This window comes from Sphaerodactylus townsendi, linkage group LG01 (assembly GCF_021028975.2).
Source record: "Sphaerodactylus townsendi isolate TG3544 linkage group LG01, MPM_Stown_v2.3, whole genome shotgun sequence".
Lineage (NCBI taxonomy): Eukaryota > Metazoa > Chordata > Lepidosauria > Squamata > Sphaerodactylidae > Sphaerodactylus > Sphaerodactylus townsendi.
In genome coordinates, this window is record NC_059425.1 from 106,079,031 (window position 1) to 106,097,257 (window position 18,227).

The 18,227-nt window shown below is 38.6% G+C and overlaps 1 protein-coding gene across 2 annotated transcripts in view; it reads left to right on the plus strand.

The window, feature by feature from the left end:
* Positions 1-18,227, plus strand: part of NHSL1 (NHS like 1) — a 176,644-nt gene that overhangs the window by 7,088 nt on the left and 151,329 nt on the right. The window lies entirely within an intron of this gene.

Consider the following 18,227-nt stretch of genomic DNA (forward strand, 5'->3'; position numbering starts at 1 on the left):
TGTGTAGGATATCAAGGAAAAATGGCATTGCTTATGATGAATAATACGAATATGTAGTTGTGATTAAAGTAGTATGGTATCTGGTTGTAGAACACGTACATTGTGCAGAGGATAATTTCTGGCATTTTCAAGTATTTTGTACAAGTTGGTTGTGTGTTTTCCAGAAATGGCTACTTCTGTGTTTGCAAGAAAGGTTGGTTCCTAAATTTCATGTACAAAGAAAAACAATTTTAAAAACTTTTAGCCCCACTGTGTTTTTGTAACATTTCTAGGAGAGGATTCTAGCTGCTTTCATTATTCTGCAGTATGCTGGCCATGTGCTTGCTTACTGTTCTTGCGTCAACATATAGTTATCGCTCCTCTCTATTATTTGATGGTGTCTTGTTCTTGTATGGAAAACAAAAGGAAAGCTAGTGGTTTTCTTTCTTTTTTTACATCAGAGATGATGCTTGTGCGCTGTTCTGTGTGCAGGAGCTTGTTTGTTGGAACAAATGCTTTCTTTTCCATTTCCTCTATATAGTGATTCAGGCAGTTACACAAATGGAGCTCATGTCTCCTCCACAGTCCGGGTGAGGAAGGAAATGCTGTGCATTGCAATCTGTGGCTGTTTTGTTGTTGTTTTGGATCAGCTGTTTCCACAGGGAAGATCACATTTGACCCTTTATTCTTCTTGCAGTAACAATTACTGTGATGATGGGTAACCTGTGTACGAAATGCATTACAAAAATAAGAACAGGAATGGAAGATGAGTTTTCTCTTTTCTGACCGTCCTTTAGAGTATCTTTGTTCTTTTGATGATTTTCTTGTGAAAGCACTTGCCTGTTGCTGCAGTGTGGTTTTATGGATTGTGATCCCTGATAAAGTTTGCCATGATAAATTTTACCCGGTTGTTAATTTATTTTCTTCATAGAATCATGGAATCATAGAGTTGGAAGAGATCCAAAGGCCAAGTCCAACCCCCTCCAGTGTTTAGGTTTTCCCCTTTCAACTTTGTCTTACTTGTTTACTTTTGGAAACCTCAGTACCCGTTCATGTGGTTGTTGGGCATTTGCTAGAAGTGGACCAAATTAATAAGCAGGCCATTGAGGACTTTGCAGAAGATTGGTATGAAACCTGATATGCCCTATAGGGCTGACCTTTGCAACTCTCCTAAAAAATACTCCTTGCCCTTATGTGAATATCTTTGCATCTCTGAACTTCTGGGACTATAAACTGTATGTCTCTCTAATTCACCATAAAATCACCTGGGGAATGTTGTACCTTGTTCAAATTACATTAAATGTTTTATTTGAAAATCTCTTTAGAAACTAAACTGATCAGACTCACCAATCTTCTGCATACCTCTATTCCATAATTATACATAAGAATGCCTATGAGCAATCCGCCAAGCGTTACAAACAGTCCAGGACTTGTTATTTATCAAAATTCTGCTTTTACCATAAAAAAACCCCCTCTATTAGAGGTAAGAATGTGATCTTGGTTTGAATGCAACTTAAAAAAAATTCTGCAGACCCTTTCCAACCAGAGAACTGTTGCAAACTATATTGTACTGAAGTAAGCCTTCAGTTGAATGCATAAGTATATTTAAATTTCAGTCATCTTCGGAAGACTAATTTTAGTTGAAGAGGTAGTTAATGTAGTGAATGGACAGGTGTGTTTGTTTATAAAAAATAGCTCCTTCCCTCCCAGCCAGTTTTTTAGTACTCAAATAGTTTCCCTGCATTTCATTTAATTAACTGTTGCTCCAGTCTTATTCTGCAGGAGCAATGGTTGATAACACTGGATGCCATCTGCATTGTAAGGTAGCATGGCGTTCCATCGAACTGAATTCACTGGATCAGTTTTTTCTGCAACCACCATGGAAAATACAAAATATAAAAACAAAAGCAAAATAAGACCGAGCAAAATTAATAATTAACAAAAGTTTTGTCCTCTTTGTCGAAGGCTTTCACAGCTGGAATCACTGGGTTGTATGGTTTCTGGGTTGTATGGCTATGTTCCTCTTTTTCCTCTTTATTTTGTATCATGCCTATCCAACAATTTTGTGAAGTAGGTTCTGAAGTAGTTAGTGGTTCAAAGTCACCCAGTGAGCTTCATGGATGAGTGGGTATTTGAAAATGGCTCTCATCTTGATCGGTGTCCAGCACTCTGTCAACTGTGCCCTTTGGATTCTTTGACTTAATTTGCATGTACAATTGCCTTTTGAAATGAATGGTCTTAAGCATATCCACTGTTCGGCCACTCTTTTAAAGGGGTTGGTTGAGTTGTTCAATTTTGGCCTCTCTTGGAAAGGAGATATATTCCTGAATTTGTGATTTGTTAAAATTAGTATTGAAATGCATGGTGGCTTTATGCAATTCTTGAATCACCTTGAACTATAAGGAAAGGCAATGTATGAATGTTTTAAAGAAATAAATAAGGTTTAGTTGCCTGAAGATAAGCTAGTGCCATTGGTTGTTTTTTCAGTAAACAGTTTTTAGTTTTGGCAGTTGGTAACCAAATGCACAGATAGAAGTGTTTTGCTTTCCCAAACCCAACAAAATTGAATGGTTCTTCTCTCTGTGACCAGGTCACATCTTATTTTCCCATTCCTTTAAAAGGGGGAGAAGATAGCAGAGATTTTTTTCCTCTTATATTCCTTCAGAAACTTGTTTTTATTTACTTGTACTGAAATTTCAAGCCGTGTCACTTACAACTTCTGCAAAATCTACTGTGAATGATCAATATATCTGAACTGTCTGAGCCAGTGGGGGGAGGGGGGCAGACATAGAGTTGCCAGTGTCAGCTAAATGCTGACTTTTACACTTTTTCTGGTTTACATATTTATTGAATTTATCCTATATTACAAATGCAATAATTTTATGCTTCTATCATTCTCAGCAGCAGTTAGTTAAACAGAAACCATGACTAATGTCTTTTTTGAGTAGAGAAATATTGTGTTATTTCCTCATCATACCTGGTCTAATTTATTTTGTAGTGATTTACTTCTTGATTGGCTGGCTTGAATGAAAACATACACCTTTCTGGTGCTTGTAACAATTTGGCACCTGCCCCATGTTTTCTGTTTGGATTTGCAAGGGCTTTGATAACAGATGGAGTCTTTCAAAGGAGACTCAGCAGGACTGGGATCAGTTTGAATCTATTGTTTCATGGCAGAGAAAAGTGTTCCTGTTAGACGAAGAGAAGTCATGCACACTCATATAGGCTGGAGTTGAGCAATAATCTGTAGACCGGCAAAATAAACTGTGATTGTAATGCTTTACATGTAAAGTATGATGAAGCCTCTTTTTCCATCCCACCCACCGAATGAATGCCCAAGCATTCTCAGATAATATGAAGGGGTATGGCAGGGAATGGAGGTTCCTATCCCCATTTGTCTTTCTGTATTTTCATCCAGCCCTCAGCTTCTGTACCATCCAAGTACTCTGTTGAGTGAGTAATTTGCAAAGCATGTTTAGGTATGTGTGTGTGATGGTCGATAAGGGAGGTATATGTCCTTTTTAAAATGCTCCTTCCTGCTGCTGCTTGTGTGCACGCTCATTCATTCATTCATGAGGACTTGGGGCAGGATGGTTAGCTCTGTGGATCTTCTCCAGGTCTGGGCAGCTTACTGTGCTTGGGTGAATTGAGCCCATTTTGTTTGATCACAGTAGAGATTTACATTTTAAACCTAAAGAAAATACAAGAATTGGATTGAAGAGATTACATGAGGCGGATGGTAAACAAATAATTCCTGCTGATCTCTTATTCCTTAAATTTTCTCAGCTTTGTTTCTTAGTGCACATGTGTGTGCTATTGTAGTCAGTACAAGTAGTAGAGGACTGGGTGGGGGAATATACAAATGAGGACCAGATAGAAACATGGGAACCTGATGAAAGGTGAGATAGTAAAAACAGGCTGGAGCAGCAGATCTTCATATAACAGGACCAGTACTCCACCCGCTTTCTCCAGGTATTAGCATCAGTCTCATTAGTGTATACACAAAGAAACCTGTCTGGCCGGCTGTGTCAGAGTAACACTCATAGCAAATAGTTAGGCTGGGCCTCCTTTTGCTTCTGAAATTGAAGGTGTGTTGGGTATCTTCTCTCTTCTAATCAAATGTTACAGTAATACAAACCATACTGAAAAAACAGTATAACTTTCTGGTTTTTTCTAGAAAATTATTTACCCATGGATTAATTATGTAATATTAAAACTTGTTTGCTACCTTGACTATATCATCACTGTTAATCATGCAGTAAGCATCTATTATCTTCTTCATTTAAAACAAATTAACTTTGGGGCACTCTAGCATGAGTCTTTGGGGCACTCTAGCATGAAATGCAGTTATTCTAAAAGCAGCTTCTTTACTGTGTAAGGTTTGTGCACGCGGCAATAATCTCAAGGATAACTGAAGTTATATACAATATATATTCGGGTATAAGTCGACCCGCATATAAGTCAAGGCACCTAATTTTACCACAAAAAACTGGGAAACTTATTGACTTGCGTATAAGTCAAGGGTGGGAAATGCAGCAGCTACTGGTAAATTTTAAAAATAAAAACATATCAATAAAATTACATTAATTGAGGCATCATAAATGTTTTTGAATATTTATTTAAAAGAAAAACAGTAAACTAGCTCTGTAAGTGGAAAAGAGGATCAACAAGAATAATATGGTATCAACAATAACTTTAAAAGCTTTTTTGTAAGGAAGGGTTTTTAACAATAAATCTTACAATAAAAACTGGAATGAACATGCCTGTTCACTGTGACTCAAAACTACCCTGCTTTTTAAAATAGTTCATTATTTTTAGTGTACATATTTTTGAAATTGCACATGGCAAGTGTCATTTTAGAAGGGACATTCACACAATCTGTCAGGGGAGGAATGTTTATGTTAGCAGTACCAACATTTCAGAGTATCTTTAGGAGACCCTTCTGATGATACCACCCAGGTTTGGTGAAGTTTGGTTCAGGGGGTCCAAAGTTATGTACCCTCAAAAGGGTAGCCCCATCTACTATTAGCTTCCATTGGAAACAATGGGGGATGGGAGCACCCACTTTGGGGATCCATAGCTTTGGACCCCCTGAACCAAACATCACCAAACCTGGCTGGTATCAGCAAGAGATTATCCTGATAATACCACCCAGGTTTAGTGAAGTTTGGTTCAAAATGTAGCCCTATCTACTATTAGCTCCCATTGGAAACAATGGGGGATGGGGGCATTCCTTTTGGGGGTCCATAACCTTGGACCCCCTGAACCAAACTTTACCAAACTTAGCTCGTATCATCAGGAGTGTCACCTGATGATATCCTGAAATTTTGGTGCCGCTAGCCCAGGGGTAGGGAACCTACGGCTCTCCAGATGTTCAGGAACTACAATTCCCATCAGCCTCTGTCAGCATGGCCAATTGGCCATGCTGGTAGGGGCTGATGGGAATTGTAGTTCCTGAACATCTGGAGAGCCGCAGGTTCCCTACCCCTGCGCTAGCCTAAAAACTGCGCCCCCTGGTGGCCGACAAAGTAAAAACCCTAAAATATTTTTTAAAATACACCTCACTTGCGTATAAGTCGAGGGGGACTTTTTCAGCACAAAAAATGTGCTGAAAAACTCGACTTATACATGAGTATATACGGTATCTAGCTGAGGTAGTTGTCCTCAATGTGCCTGGTTCAGAATTTTGTCCTCTGGATTTCAAGAACATTGGCAAAAAATTGTAAGTAAACAAAAGCCCCACAGAATAATAATTAGTACTCGGAAGATCCTGGGAATAGAGAAATTTATACCCTTTCTTTGGGAACTTTGAAAATCAAGTTGTCATTGTTGTTGCTTTAAAGCCCTGTGTATGGCTGACACTTGAACATGTAGCCTGTTGGTTAATAATAATATTTGAAATCGTAGCCTGGAAATTTGATATGATGTACTAAAGAAAGTGGAATTTCTGCCACTTGTGATTTCTGCTGTTACTATAGCAGTTTAATTTTGAAAGCCTGTTCTGTGTGATTAACAAACTCAAACTGAAGAGGCCATTAAAAAAAAGCTGTGATTAATAAGATTTACCAAATGGAGATAAACAGAAGAGAGAACAGGTTCTGGTAAAACAAATGCAAGGAAAGCAAAAAGAGAATTTGAGAAACAAATTATTGAGCAAAATTAAGACAGCTGATAAGGATTTATTTTAGTACAAGACCATTGACAAATAATAACTAATTCCTTTAGAAAAATAGATGTCAGGGAAACTTAATGGATTTTTTTGCATCTGTGGAAAATGTGGGGATTGTAACCATGCTGGAGCTGCTTTTTCCAGGAAGTGTGTTTGAAGTAAGGAGTCGGATGAAGGTAACAAGGGATAAGATTCTAGGACTGCTAGGCAAATTAAATAGTTTCAGATGGCATCTACCCAAGGACTCAAGAATGATATTGTCTGCTAAACAGACAATAAACAGTCTGCTAAACAGACAATTACACAGACAATGTGTAAATGGTAGAGAGTGTGAGAGAAAGAGATCTTGGGGGGTCAATAAAAATGTCAAGTCAGTGTGTGGCAGTAGTGAGAAAGGCAAAAGAAAGAGACAGAAAATTAAATTGTGAACCTATAATTTTTTTATTTTTTATTTATTTTTTCAATTTATATAATGTCCCTATATAGATCAGTAATGTGGTCTTGTTTAGAGTATGTTGTGTAGGTCTCATCACAATACCTTAAAAAGGACATTGCAGAACTGGAGAATGTATAGAAGAGTACAACTAGGATGATTAAGATGTTGGAGCAACTGTTCCAAATAATAATAAATAAATAATCTTAATACAATATATAAAGAAAAACAGTAACTTTTCAGTTCAGGGGAAAAAGTCTTAGGATGCATTCACATAGATTTATCAAATTATTGAAAATATGGAAAAAGTCGAGATTATTTTTCTTTCTGTCCCAAAATGCTAGGGGGACAGTCAATGAAGTTCCTGGGGAATAGATTCAGGACAGAAGAGAGTGAACATTTCTTTATTTGAGGGATAATTACATTCTGGCATTCATTGGCAGTGGAGATAGTAATTATGGTTTTGACCACAGATGACTTTAAAAGGAGATTAGACAGGTTCATGGACAAGATGTCAATCAATTGCCACGGTGACTAAAAGGTAACTTCCATACACAGAGGCAGCAGACCTCTGAATATGAGGCCTTGGCCTGTATACTGAACTCATTGGCCCTTGAGAGTAACAGGTTCACCACTGTGTGAAATTGGATGATGGACTGGATGAACCACTGGTTTTCAATAGCTGGGCTGTTATATTCTTAACAAGGGCCTATAATTAATGGATTGGGACTGAATTTCCCACACAATTTTGTACAGTTTCTTTTGCTGTAGAAATCTAGTTAATTTAATCTAAAATACGTCTTTTTCATAGAATTGTAGAACTGGAAGGGATCATACAGGCTATCTAGTCCAGTGGTTCTCAACCTTCCTAATGCCGTGACCTTTTAATACAGTTCCTCATGTTGTGGTGACCCCCAACCCTAACATTTATCCATTTTACAAATGCAGAACACTGATGCAGAGACTCTTAGGCGACCCCTGTGAAAGGGTCGTTTGACCCCCAGGTTGGGAACCACTGATCTAGTCTAACCCACAGCTCAATGCAGAGTCAGCCTAGATCACCCATGACAAGTGTTCGTGTAGCCTTTGCATGAAGACTGGCAGAGAGGGGGAAGTCACCACCTCTCTAGGCACACTCTTTGCACTCACTCTATTCCGTCCACATCCTCTTTGAAATGAGACTTGTAGAACTGTACCCAGTAGTTCAGATGCGACCTGACCAATGCAGTGTACAGTGGGACCTCTTGTGATTTATGTGCTGTGCCCCTGTTGATACACTCCAGGACTGCATTACACTTTTTTTTCCTGCATCACACTGATTGCTCATATTCATCTTACATTCCACCCTCCCCATTGATCTTTTTTACACACTGTGTTACCAGAAGTGTATCTCCCAACCAGTATGTGATCATCTCATTTTTTACCCAGATGTATAACTCTGTACTTGTCCTTCTTGAACTGCATTTTCTTCACATCTGCCCACTTTTCCAGTGTGTTCAGATCTAATTGAATTCTAACTTTATCTTCCAGGTGTTTTCTGTTTCTCTCAATTTAGTAACATCTTCAAATTTAGTGACTGGCTCCTCCACCCCTCATCTGGATCATCTATAAAAATACTGAAAAGTACCGCACTGGACACCTCTCTCCCATCTCTCTCATCAGATGATTATTACCTTCTTTCTTGAAGATTTAGGCTTATATAATACTATTTCTGACTCAGAACTTAAGAAATAAGAATATATTCTTGTGTTGTTCTATTAATGCTCCAGTGCTGAAGTACATATGAATAGCTTGCATCTGGATACTTTGCTTTCCTTGTCTTGGCTAGAGTTGTTTGGTTCAATTAATCAGCATAATTTGACATCATACCTTTAAATCTAGTCCCGACAAGAACATCTGTCATTGTCTATCACATCTGAAGACATCAGCTACAAAGGGTAGCAAAGCTGGCCTGACCTGTCCTGCTTGGGCCTTGAAGGTTTTCTTTTGATCCTGAGACAAATTAAATGGAGATTTTTACTTCATTTTTTTTTTCTTGGTCAGTCCCTCCCGATAGGTGTGGTATGCATTTGACTGTGAGTGTATATCTAAAAATTCATGTGACTAAAACTAATAAGCTAAATGCAGACTCTGCCCCAATCTCAATCTTCAAATATAGGTGTAACCAAGCATAATTGCTTCAGGTAAAATCTTGGCTAAATTCATAAATCTGACATGGGTAAAGTTTCATGGTCTATCTGAAAAATTTGAAGTACCTTTAAAGCAGCTGGTAATGCTTAATTATGGCCTCAGGATCTTACTCATGAGTTATATCTATCTCTGTATCCTCACCCTGGCTCAACATCAATCAGGGATGGACCGGAAAGCTAAAATGGCCCTGGTGAAAAAACCCCATTGTAATGGCACCCATTCTTTGTACTTCTTAGCCCAACATATTGACTAGCCTTAGGGAAGGGGTGGTGGTGGCTATCTTGGCTGGTGAGCCCCCAGCAGTCTTGCAGTACAGCTCAGCTTTGGGGGTGGGGTGGCTATCTTGACTGGTGATCTCATAGCGGGCTCACCAGACCAGATTGGCATTGGGGCGGTGGTTTGTCAGGCCAAATTGGTAGTGTGGGGTCTGTACCTGGATTGTAGAGCCCACAGGATTGCCAGGCCAAATCAGGAGCAGGGAGGGGTTGCTTCAGCTAGTTGGAGGACCTGATAAGCCCTCTCAAGGAACTGGATCAGGCCCCTGGGTCACATGTTTGAGACCAATGAGGTAGACATTGATAGTTGTTGTGGTTAGTCTCTCTGTAAGTTTTCAGATTTTTTTCAAGCATAAGGATTTAATCAGATTTGCAGAAACGTGTCTATTGGGTGGCCAGATTATGTGGATTTTTTGATCTGTATGGGGAGGATAACCCATAGAAATGAGATATACGGTGAATTCATGTAGCATCATCTATATAAAATTAGGTGAATTCATTGAGGAATTTTCTTCACTTTGCACTGAAAAGTATTTCTGAAATTCTTGCTTACATAATTGGAGCATTTGTAATCTGAATGTGAGTGATAAACTGTCTAAACCAACCAGAATAATTGATCGGTATTCATGTACTAATTCTGTAGGCATGCAGCTATCATCTATTCTGAGTCAAACACTTTACTGTTGGTTCCTGTAAATGCAGTTTATGTACATCTTGTTACTCCTGCATCATGATCCTGAACCACCCACTGCATTACAGAATGTATGTTCACCCATTTCCAGGATGAGATGAATAGTTCAAGTTGTAAATCCTGGAGAATGAATGAGGTCTGGGTTTTACTGCCAACCAGAATTGCTACAGTGAAGAACCAAATGTGCAGTTTGCAGGAAGAAATGACCAGGTTACTATCTGGGTTTTTATTCTTTACTCCATTGTCACTCTGTTGATTTTTGCCTGTCTGACTGACCACTGTCATGGCTTTCAGTAATGCTGAGCGAGATTTTCTTGCATTTATGCTTATGGATTTAGAATGCTAAGGGAATTTGAAGTAAATTTATATGTGCATTTTAATGTAATTAATACAAATATCTCCAACAGCAGTTTGAAAACTCTGTCATGAAATGGTGTAAGCTCAAGTTCCATCCTGACAAACTCAGGAAGAAGTTATAATACATGAAAATCATAAAGAGAATTTAAGTGGATTCCATCTTCAGCCTATTTTTTTGCTAAAGAAACTTGAACTATTTTATATGTTGTAATATACATGATGTCTAATATACACGGACCTTTATAATTGCTTGGTTATAGTTGAGAACATTGTCTTTACTAAAATGGAAATGGAGTTGGAAATAATATAGGAAAAACCAATGCTGTATAAAAGTGTTATGGAGCATTGAAGCCAGTTGTGGCCTTTTACTTTTTACCACAGATAGCCACACATGCACATAAGGAAAAGAATTAACAGGATGTGAGGTTTAGATTAGCATGGGGAGTAGGGTGGCTGGGTTTTATTCTCCTCAAATGAAGCTTTTTATTTGTTTATGAAGTGTTTTTTTAAATGCTGACACTATCAAGGATTTCAAGAGCAAATTGTCTAAGTGTATAATTGCAAGAACAAGAAAGCTGACAAAGAAACATAACTTTATTTTTGAAAGCGCCAATAGATTGCTTCTTCTATTGAATTCTTCTATCTCTCATTCAGTTGGCATTTGAAGATTGCTGCCTGAAAAATCTCTGCAGGTTGACTGGTTCCGAATGTTTTCAGACAAGAACGTTAGCCTTTAAATCAGTATATAAGCTGCCTTTTAAAAATAAGTGAATGAGCTTGTGAAATAGCGTATTGGAAGCTCAAAATAGGCCCTTGTGTTTCAGAGGCCCATCTAATTCAGAAGGCGCATCAACATAATTGTCACGATTTTCATTTTAAAAAGAAAGCAAGAAATCTTGGCAAAAGTATAAAAACTTTCTGTTGCTGCCTGGCTTGCGGCCTAGTACTAAATATTTGTTTCACGGAATCTTCACCAAAGACAGGAAATTATACAACAACTAAAATGCATTCAGGTTGTCTGTCAGGCACAGGAGACACCTTCAAACTCCCATAGCTTGTTGGAAGAATAGGTACAAACAGAAAAAAAGTTTAACTGGGATAAAGATGAGAAAAAAGTATTTTGAAGTGTTTTTTAAATTTGTTCAACCGCCTCAGTTATTTCAGCCCATATTCTGCTTTGCTTGTTTTTGCAAGCTGCCACTTTTATTACATTATGACTAGCATATTAATTGTCGCTTGAAACACTTCTGAATTAAAACTCAACTATTACTTTGTTCTCTATGGCTTTGATCCAACAGTGTTGTATGCACCCTCATGTGATTAGTGGTTTCTGAAATTTCTGCTGTAGTAACTTATACTGCTGAAGAGGCAAACTTTTTGAAAGTTTAAAACTGAGAAAATGAAAACATGTCTGGGAAAACTAAAAGGTGAATTAGGTAGAAAGGTTGCCTGTATCCAAGCCTTTGTTTCTAGGCATTTTATAGCATAAACACTTTTTATTGGTAGTATAAGCTCTGGACTAATGCATTCAATTTTTCAGAGATCCCTTTCCCTAAAATGTAGTTTTAGTGAATAGGCTTGCCTTGAGCTGATATACCTGCTTTAATAGAAAAGCTTGTAAAAAAACAATGCTGATAATTCCTGAATGCAGGAAGACTTGGAAGGATGCAAATTTCTGCGCAAGATCTGTGCTTATTGTGCACATGTGTGAGAGAATATGAAGGAAGGAAAAGAAAAACCCAGCTATTTCAGTTTCCTTTCTGCACAAGGGATGTAGGAGACATACCATTTCACTTCCATTCTGGATATAGGAATGGATGTCAATTTGGATGTATTAAGAAATGGCTTGTTCCCCACCCCCATCCCCCACCCCCAATCTTACAAACAGTGTTAAGTGATTTAGAAAGTGCTGTCCTTTTGGGCCTTTCTAACAAGTTTAGAATTACATATATGAGTTTATGGGAATATCTTTTCAATAGGTGACTCATAGGTATTTGATTTCAAAATCAAAGTAGTCAAGGAATTACATTTTCTTTGTTTACTCAAAGCTATTTTAAAGGGCCAAATATATCTCACTGCAGCATGGTCTGCAGGTGTGCTGTGGTTTTCTTTTTTCTGTATGGATGAACAGCAGCCGTTCACATACACATCCAGGAGAAAATGAAAGTGGTACATGTGGGATGCCACTGGAGGGGAAGTGAAACAGTTCTCTCTCCCAGCAGACCCCTGGGTTTATGAATCAAGCCTGCTATTGTTTGCATAGAATGTGATGGAATGATGGGTCAGGGCATTCTTAAAGCATCTGCATTATGAATTCTGACACATACATGAATGGAAAGTAATCCTGTTAGTCATGAAAGCTGGACAAGAGTTAGTAGCCAAGCATTCATATATGGGTAAAAAAATTCTTTCCTTAGTATTATATGATGCAGTTATTAGTTTTAGTCTGTTTGCAGCAAAACCTTACTGATTCTCCAGCTACAACACCTTCCATTCCAGATGAACTCTGATTAATAAAGGAAACTGAAGTATCTGGCCATTTTACTGTTGACTCAGTTCCAGTTTGTTCTGCTCCATCTGTTAGCTGGTGTTGTAGTGGTACTAATTTTGTAGAGGCATTAATTTTTTGCATGTTAAAAATGTCAGGTATTACAAATTCTGCCTGTCTGTGTTGGCATATGTATCTTCTTTGGGGTAAGTGTAAATGGGTTGCACAGTAATTATTTGGTGTGGCAAAAAGACCTTTATCTCTTCCCGTATGCATGGGAAGTGTAGAAAAGGTCCCTGGCTTGTTAATTTTGGAAAGATGGCACATAATAATTTTTAGGTGTTACAGATAATAGACACAAACTATCATTGCCTTTTACCTTCCCAAATCTCTTCATATTTTTTACTGATCTACTGACTTTTCACTGCTGTTCAAAGTATTTAAAGGTGATGAATGCAGGCTACGGTGCAATAATACTGAAGCATCCTAACTTTATGAATCTAGTGATTATTGTAAATCCATTTTGAGTAGGCTGGTAAGGTAATTTTATGAGTGCCATGTCCACAAATATTACGTTCCCCATTGATTTGGATGGAGAAATTCCCATTTTTATTTTTGTGAAACTTGAGTTGGCAGTTAAAATTAAAATGACAGTTGAGGCAAACATGGGGGTCCCAGACTTATGTTTTCCTTATGTTTCTAATTGCATTTAGCTCCTAGTTCACCAGGGTATTTTTGGGCCAGGTTCTCTCTGTATCCCTTATCCTAATATACAGGGCTGTCATGATGAAATTGGGGAAAACTTTGTGTGGAGTCACTGGGGAAATATAAAAATAATATATAAAAATAAATGTATATTCCATACTTTTAAGGCACTTCATTCCTTTTTTAAAAGATTCAAACTTCCTGTCTTATTTTACACTCATTCTTGTTGGTGTAATACAACTGTTTTTATCATTTATTGGTAAAGACAGCAGATTTGTGCAATTACTTTCTGCTTTTAACAATCATACATGTTTTGCTTTTGTTTTCAACTTCAAACCTGTTGAGCTTATTTTTTCATATGCAGGCATAGATTTTCCACCTTTACAAAACATGAAATAGACCTTCACATTAGTGATGTCTAGTTTGATCATTTTAGAAATAGATCAGGTATACTGGATGTATTCTAGAAACATAGAAAATTGTATAAAGCCTGTGGGATTTCTAAGAAAGACTTTATAAAGAGTAGAAGGTCTGGTTTTCATCAAAGCAATAAAATTCCATTAGGCAGGGGAAAATGCCTGTCAAATTTGAAAGAAATATTTTTCTCAAGCTATATGGTCCTTCTGGTTGTCATTCACAGAAAGATGGACCCCGGGAAGCTCAGTTCTACAGCATTTTGTGGGTGGGGGTGGGGGGGTCTTAGATAGGTAATGATAAACATCTAATTGCATGACACCGAACTGTTTGCCCAATGAGGCTTCTTGAATATCTTATTGGTGCTAATTGGATGGTCCCAGAGACATTAAATGAATGAAAATAGAATACTGCTTTTTGAGGTATAGAAAAAAAGACAAATCTGGTGTTAGTTTGATTCTATTTCTAATATAGTTTCCCTGAGTCTGTCATTCATACTTTTTACACTCTTTTTCAGAATTGAAAACAGTAAACAAAATGAATAAACTGCTTTCTACAAGTTTCACAAATAGTCATGAGGAAGTCCTTGAGCACTGGTACAGACCAAATATGATACAATTTTTGATTAAGCATTTTCCAGATGTGAATTACTGGACTTTCTTCCTTATTTTAAAGTTCAGAATAAAATGGGCATAGGGAGCAAGACCCTGAATGAAGTGCTTTTGGATCTTCTCATTTCTGGGTAAGGTAGTTGAGAGGGCGGTTGCAGAACAGTTGCAAGTATTTCTGGAGGATGCATCAGTTTTGGACCCCTTTCAGTTTGGCTTCGGGATTGGCCATGGAACAGAGAGCATGCTGGTCACCATCATAGATGAGCTCTGGATACAGCTAGACTGAGGTGGTTTAGTGCTGCTAGTGTTATTAGACTTCATCCCAGCAATTAGCATCTTTTGGCCCACTGCCACTGTATCAAAGGCTGCACATAGAGGCAGTTTGAGCAACAAAGAAACATGGCCTTATTTTTGTACTTTTCTGAAGATCTGGGGTTTCCCCTGGATTTGCAAAAACTTATTAAGCAGGTTTAGATCTGTGTGGTGGGGCTCTCTGTGATTGTTAGATACATTAAATATACCCCTATGGGAATATCAACAACTGTGCTTTTCTGTTTTTTCCCTATGCAAATATCAACAACTTTTGTTTTTTACTTGATACAAGGCATTGAATGTGTTGGAATCAAAGAAATCAGAAGGTTTTCAAAAATGTTAAAGTGGCTATACATGTTGATCTCCCTTATTTGACTTCAGGCAAGAGAGCTCAAAGTCTCTTGTTAGGTTTAATCAGACAGCAGTTTTATGGTTGCTAACAATAGATAGTGTAAGCATATAGCTTGTCTCTTGTATTTGATGACAAATACTATGCTGATGAACATGACAGAATGTCCCCTAAGGAAACTTTTATCCGATTAGATCAAGGGGACCTGGAAGCTTAGTACAGAATAGACTGAATAGCTGTGTCAAGACCTGCCATTGTTACAGGCAGGAATATTTGGATCTGTGTTCTGCTGTCCTTTGTGAGAAGCCCTTCAAAGCTTCAGATTAAATGTTTCCTATGGCTGTGGTATCTGGGACTACAGAGACTGCACTCATCCAGGCAGTCCATTGTAGAGGTTACAGAAGCTTCAGGATCATGTTTGGACTTTTTCTTGCTAGCTGTCTGCATTGCCCTTGCCTGACTAGCTGTTATCCTTTACCCCTTTTCCCCTGCTTATCCTTTTAAACACCAGTCTCTGGGATTCAACCCCCCCCCCCCTTCATGAATGCGCTGCGTCTCTAGGCTGCCTTACATCACAATAATCTGCATATTTTCACTCACAGTTACAGTTTCATAAAAATGAGAATATTTGTCACAATATTTTATATATACTCTATACAGTGTATATATACTGAAATGCCAATTTACACATAAAGCTCCCAGTTTTGCAAGGGATATTCTCTATTTCCAGAGCTTTATGCAGTTGAGATCTGGATCCAGCTGTTTCCAATTTTTTCCTTGGAGCTGCTGTTCTGTTCTGTTTTTTTGTTTTAAAATCTGCTGAGTACATACCATGACATAGCCTTAACTTGGAATATACTTACAAAACAGTCACTTATAGTTATCTGAAATGCTTTTGTTTTTATTTTGTAAGAATGTTATTTAAATATTGGTTGATTCAATTTTTTAGATTCAGGAAGAATGTGTCAATCATTGTCATTCATAAAAATACACAATTGTCTTGAATATGTATGAGCTGACATAATTGATTAAATGCATATCACTGGCTATGCAACAAAGCAATATTTTCAGAGGTTTGAATTCTCTTGATGATGACAATAAAATTATCTTCAAAAAAGCAGCGTAGTTTTGAGCAGGCAGTTTAGATATTATGAAATCACTAGCAGTAAAGCCCGCTGTACAAACACATACACTGGGCTCTAGAAGACTGTTGCTGTGTTAGTGGCGCTCACCGAGGGGGGCAAACCCTTTCTTCTCCCCTTGGCTCCACATCACCAGCTCCCTGCTTGTCCTCTCCCTGAACACTGCCTGCATTAGTTGATCTTTATAGTGTCAAAAAGCTATTTTGATTTGCCTCAGTCTAGCCAGTTTCTCCCTGGAAAACTAGCTAGAGCAGGAATATCTGGGAAAGACAATTATGCTGTCTGCTAAGATCCATAAAGTCACTTCCAGCTCATGGCGACCCTATGAATCAATGTCCTTCAAAACATCCTATCATTAACAGATCTTGCAAGCTAACACTAATGCTAGGAAAAGTTGAAAGCAGCAGGAAAAGAAACTCCAGTATAAAATGGATTAAGTCAGTCAAGGAAATCACAATTCTGAGTTTGCAAGAGCTGAACAGTAGGACATTCTGGAGATTATTAATTCATAGGATCACCACAAGTCAGAAGCATCTTGTCTTGACTGCCCTTAACACATAGACCTGGAGAAGAGTAGATTCCATTGGAGAAGGGTCTGCATAAATGACTGAATGGCTTTCCACTCCAGGAAAAGAAACTGAAGTTGGAGGAAACTTCCTCTGACTTAGAGAGAGGCATTGTGGAAGTCACACCCCATTCTCTGCAGAGCTCAGTGTTAGGCCACAGTTTGTGAGGAGCTTGAAGTTCATAATCTTTTCCTTATTCACAATTCCTAGTTCCTTATTTGTAGAATCCATCTGGGAATGCTGAGGATAATTGGACAGACTGGAAGCCAACTTCAGCATCCTCAGCTTGTTGTTGTTGCTAACTACCATGCTTTCCCCAGTTGCACCGTTTGGCCTCCGTTTTGGCCAGGACTCCTTTGGACTCTCCCCACCAAATCTCATCCTGGCTGGGCCTTCCATGCTGCTGTGTTTCCCTGGCAACGGGAGAAGCCTTTGGAAGGGGTGAAGGGGAGTGAATGGGGAAAGGCAGTTGCCATGGCAGGAGGCAAAGAGGCTGTTGGGTCTGTCATGCTCTCTCCCCACCTCAGTGAGCAGAACCCCAGCTGGGGAAAAAAGAACCAAGAGATCCCAGCAGGTAATTCTCATCTCTCTATTTTTCACTTGGTGTCTCTTGCTTCGTATCTGAATGGAGAGGTTCTGGGGTTCTTGGCTTCATGGAAGTCACACCCGGCATTCTAAGTCCCAGCTGTGTAGAAGCTAGTTGTGATTCTTCAACAGCAAGAGACTGTTGAGAAAACTCCTATGTGTATGTTCAAAAACACTCTTTCCCTACCCCAGTACTTTACTCTAACAATGAACTTTTAAAATTTATTTTACTGAGAAGAGATTTTAAGGTTTAAATGTAGCCTCATGGAGACCCTCTTCTCCTTTTAGCTCCAATATTCTTTAAAAGCATTTTAGAAGGGCATTTTCTCACCTTCTTGCAGCTCAAAATGCCCCCCCTCCCCCAAGTTGTATCTCGATGTTACCTGCGGTGTCCTGACATGGATGGTCCAAGGTAGCCCAGTCTCATGAGATATCAGATGCTAAGCAGTCTACTGTGTATAGAGTGACTAACCGTGTTTTGGTAAGGACAAACACTTTCAGTTCTAAAGATCATTGGCAAATGGTAAACATTAATATGTTTGGCAGCTATCTTCTCTCTCGTAAGCATCCCCCTCCCCCATACATACAGCATACCAGAAATGCAGCAACATTTCGCACACAGGAAGAGCCTTACTTCCTTGGAATGTATTCATGAAATCAACTGAGATTCACTGAGATCTCTCTCTCAGCAAACAAAGCTTTCCCTTACTAGGAAAAGCCTGACTTGTTGAATTTCTACTTTTTATGTAAAGGTACAGGAAGCCTGCTTTAAGAAAAAGATAACTCAGATTGGTCAGTGGCAATCCCAGCCTAAATGGATTGTATTTAAAAGAGCAGTGTCCTTCAAATATTTTCATTCCAGTCCTCTTGCTGGTCGTCTTAAAACTTCTGGCCATCCCATGCATCCTTTACTGAACTCTTCTCCTCTGCCTCCCCCCCCCCCCAAACTCCCTGTGCCTTC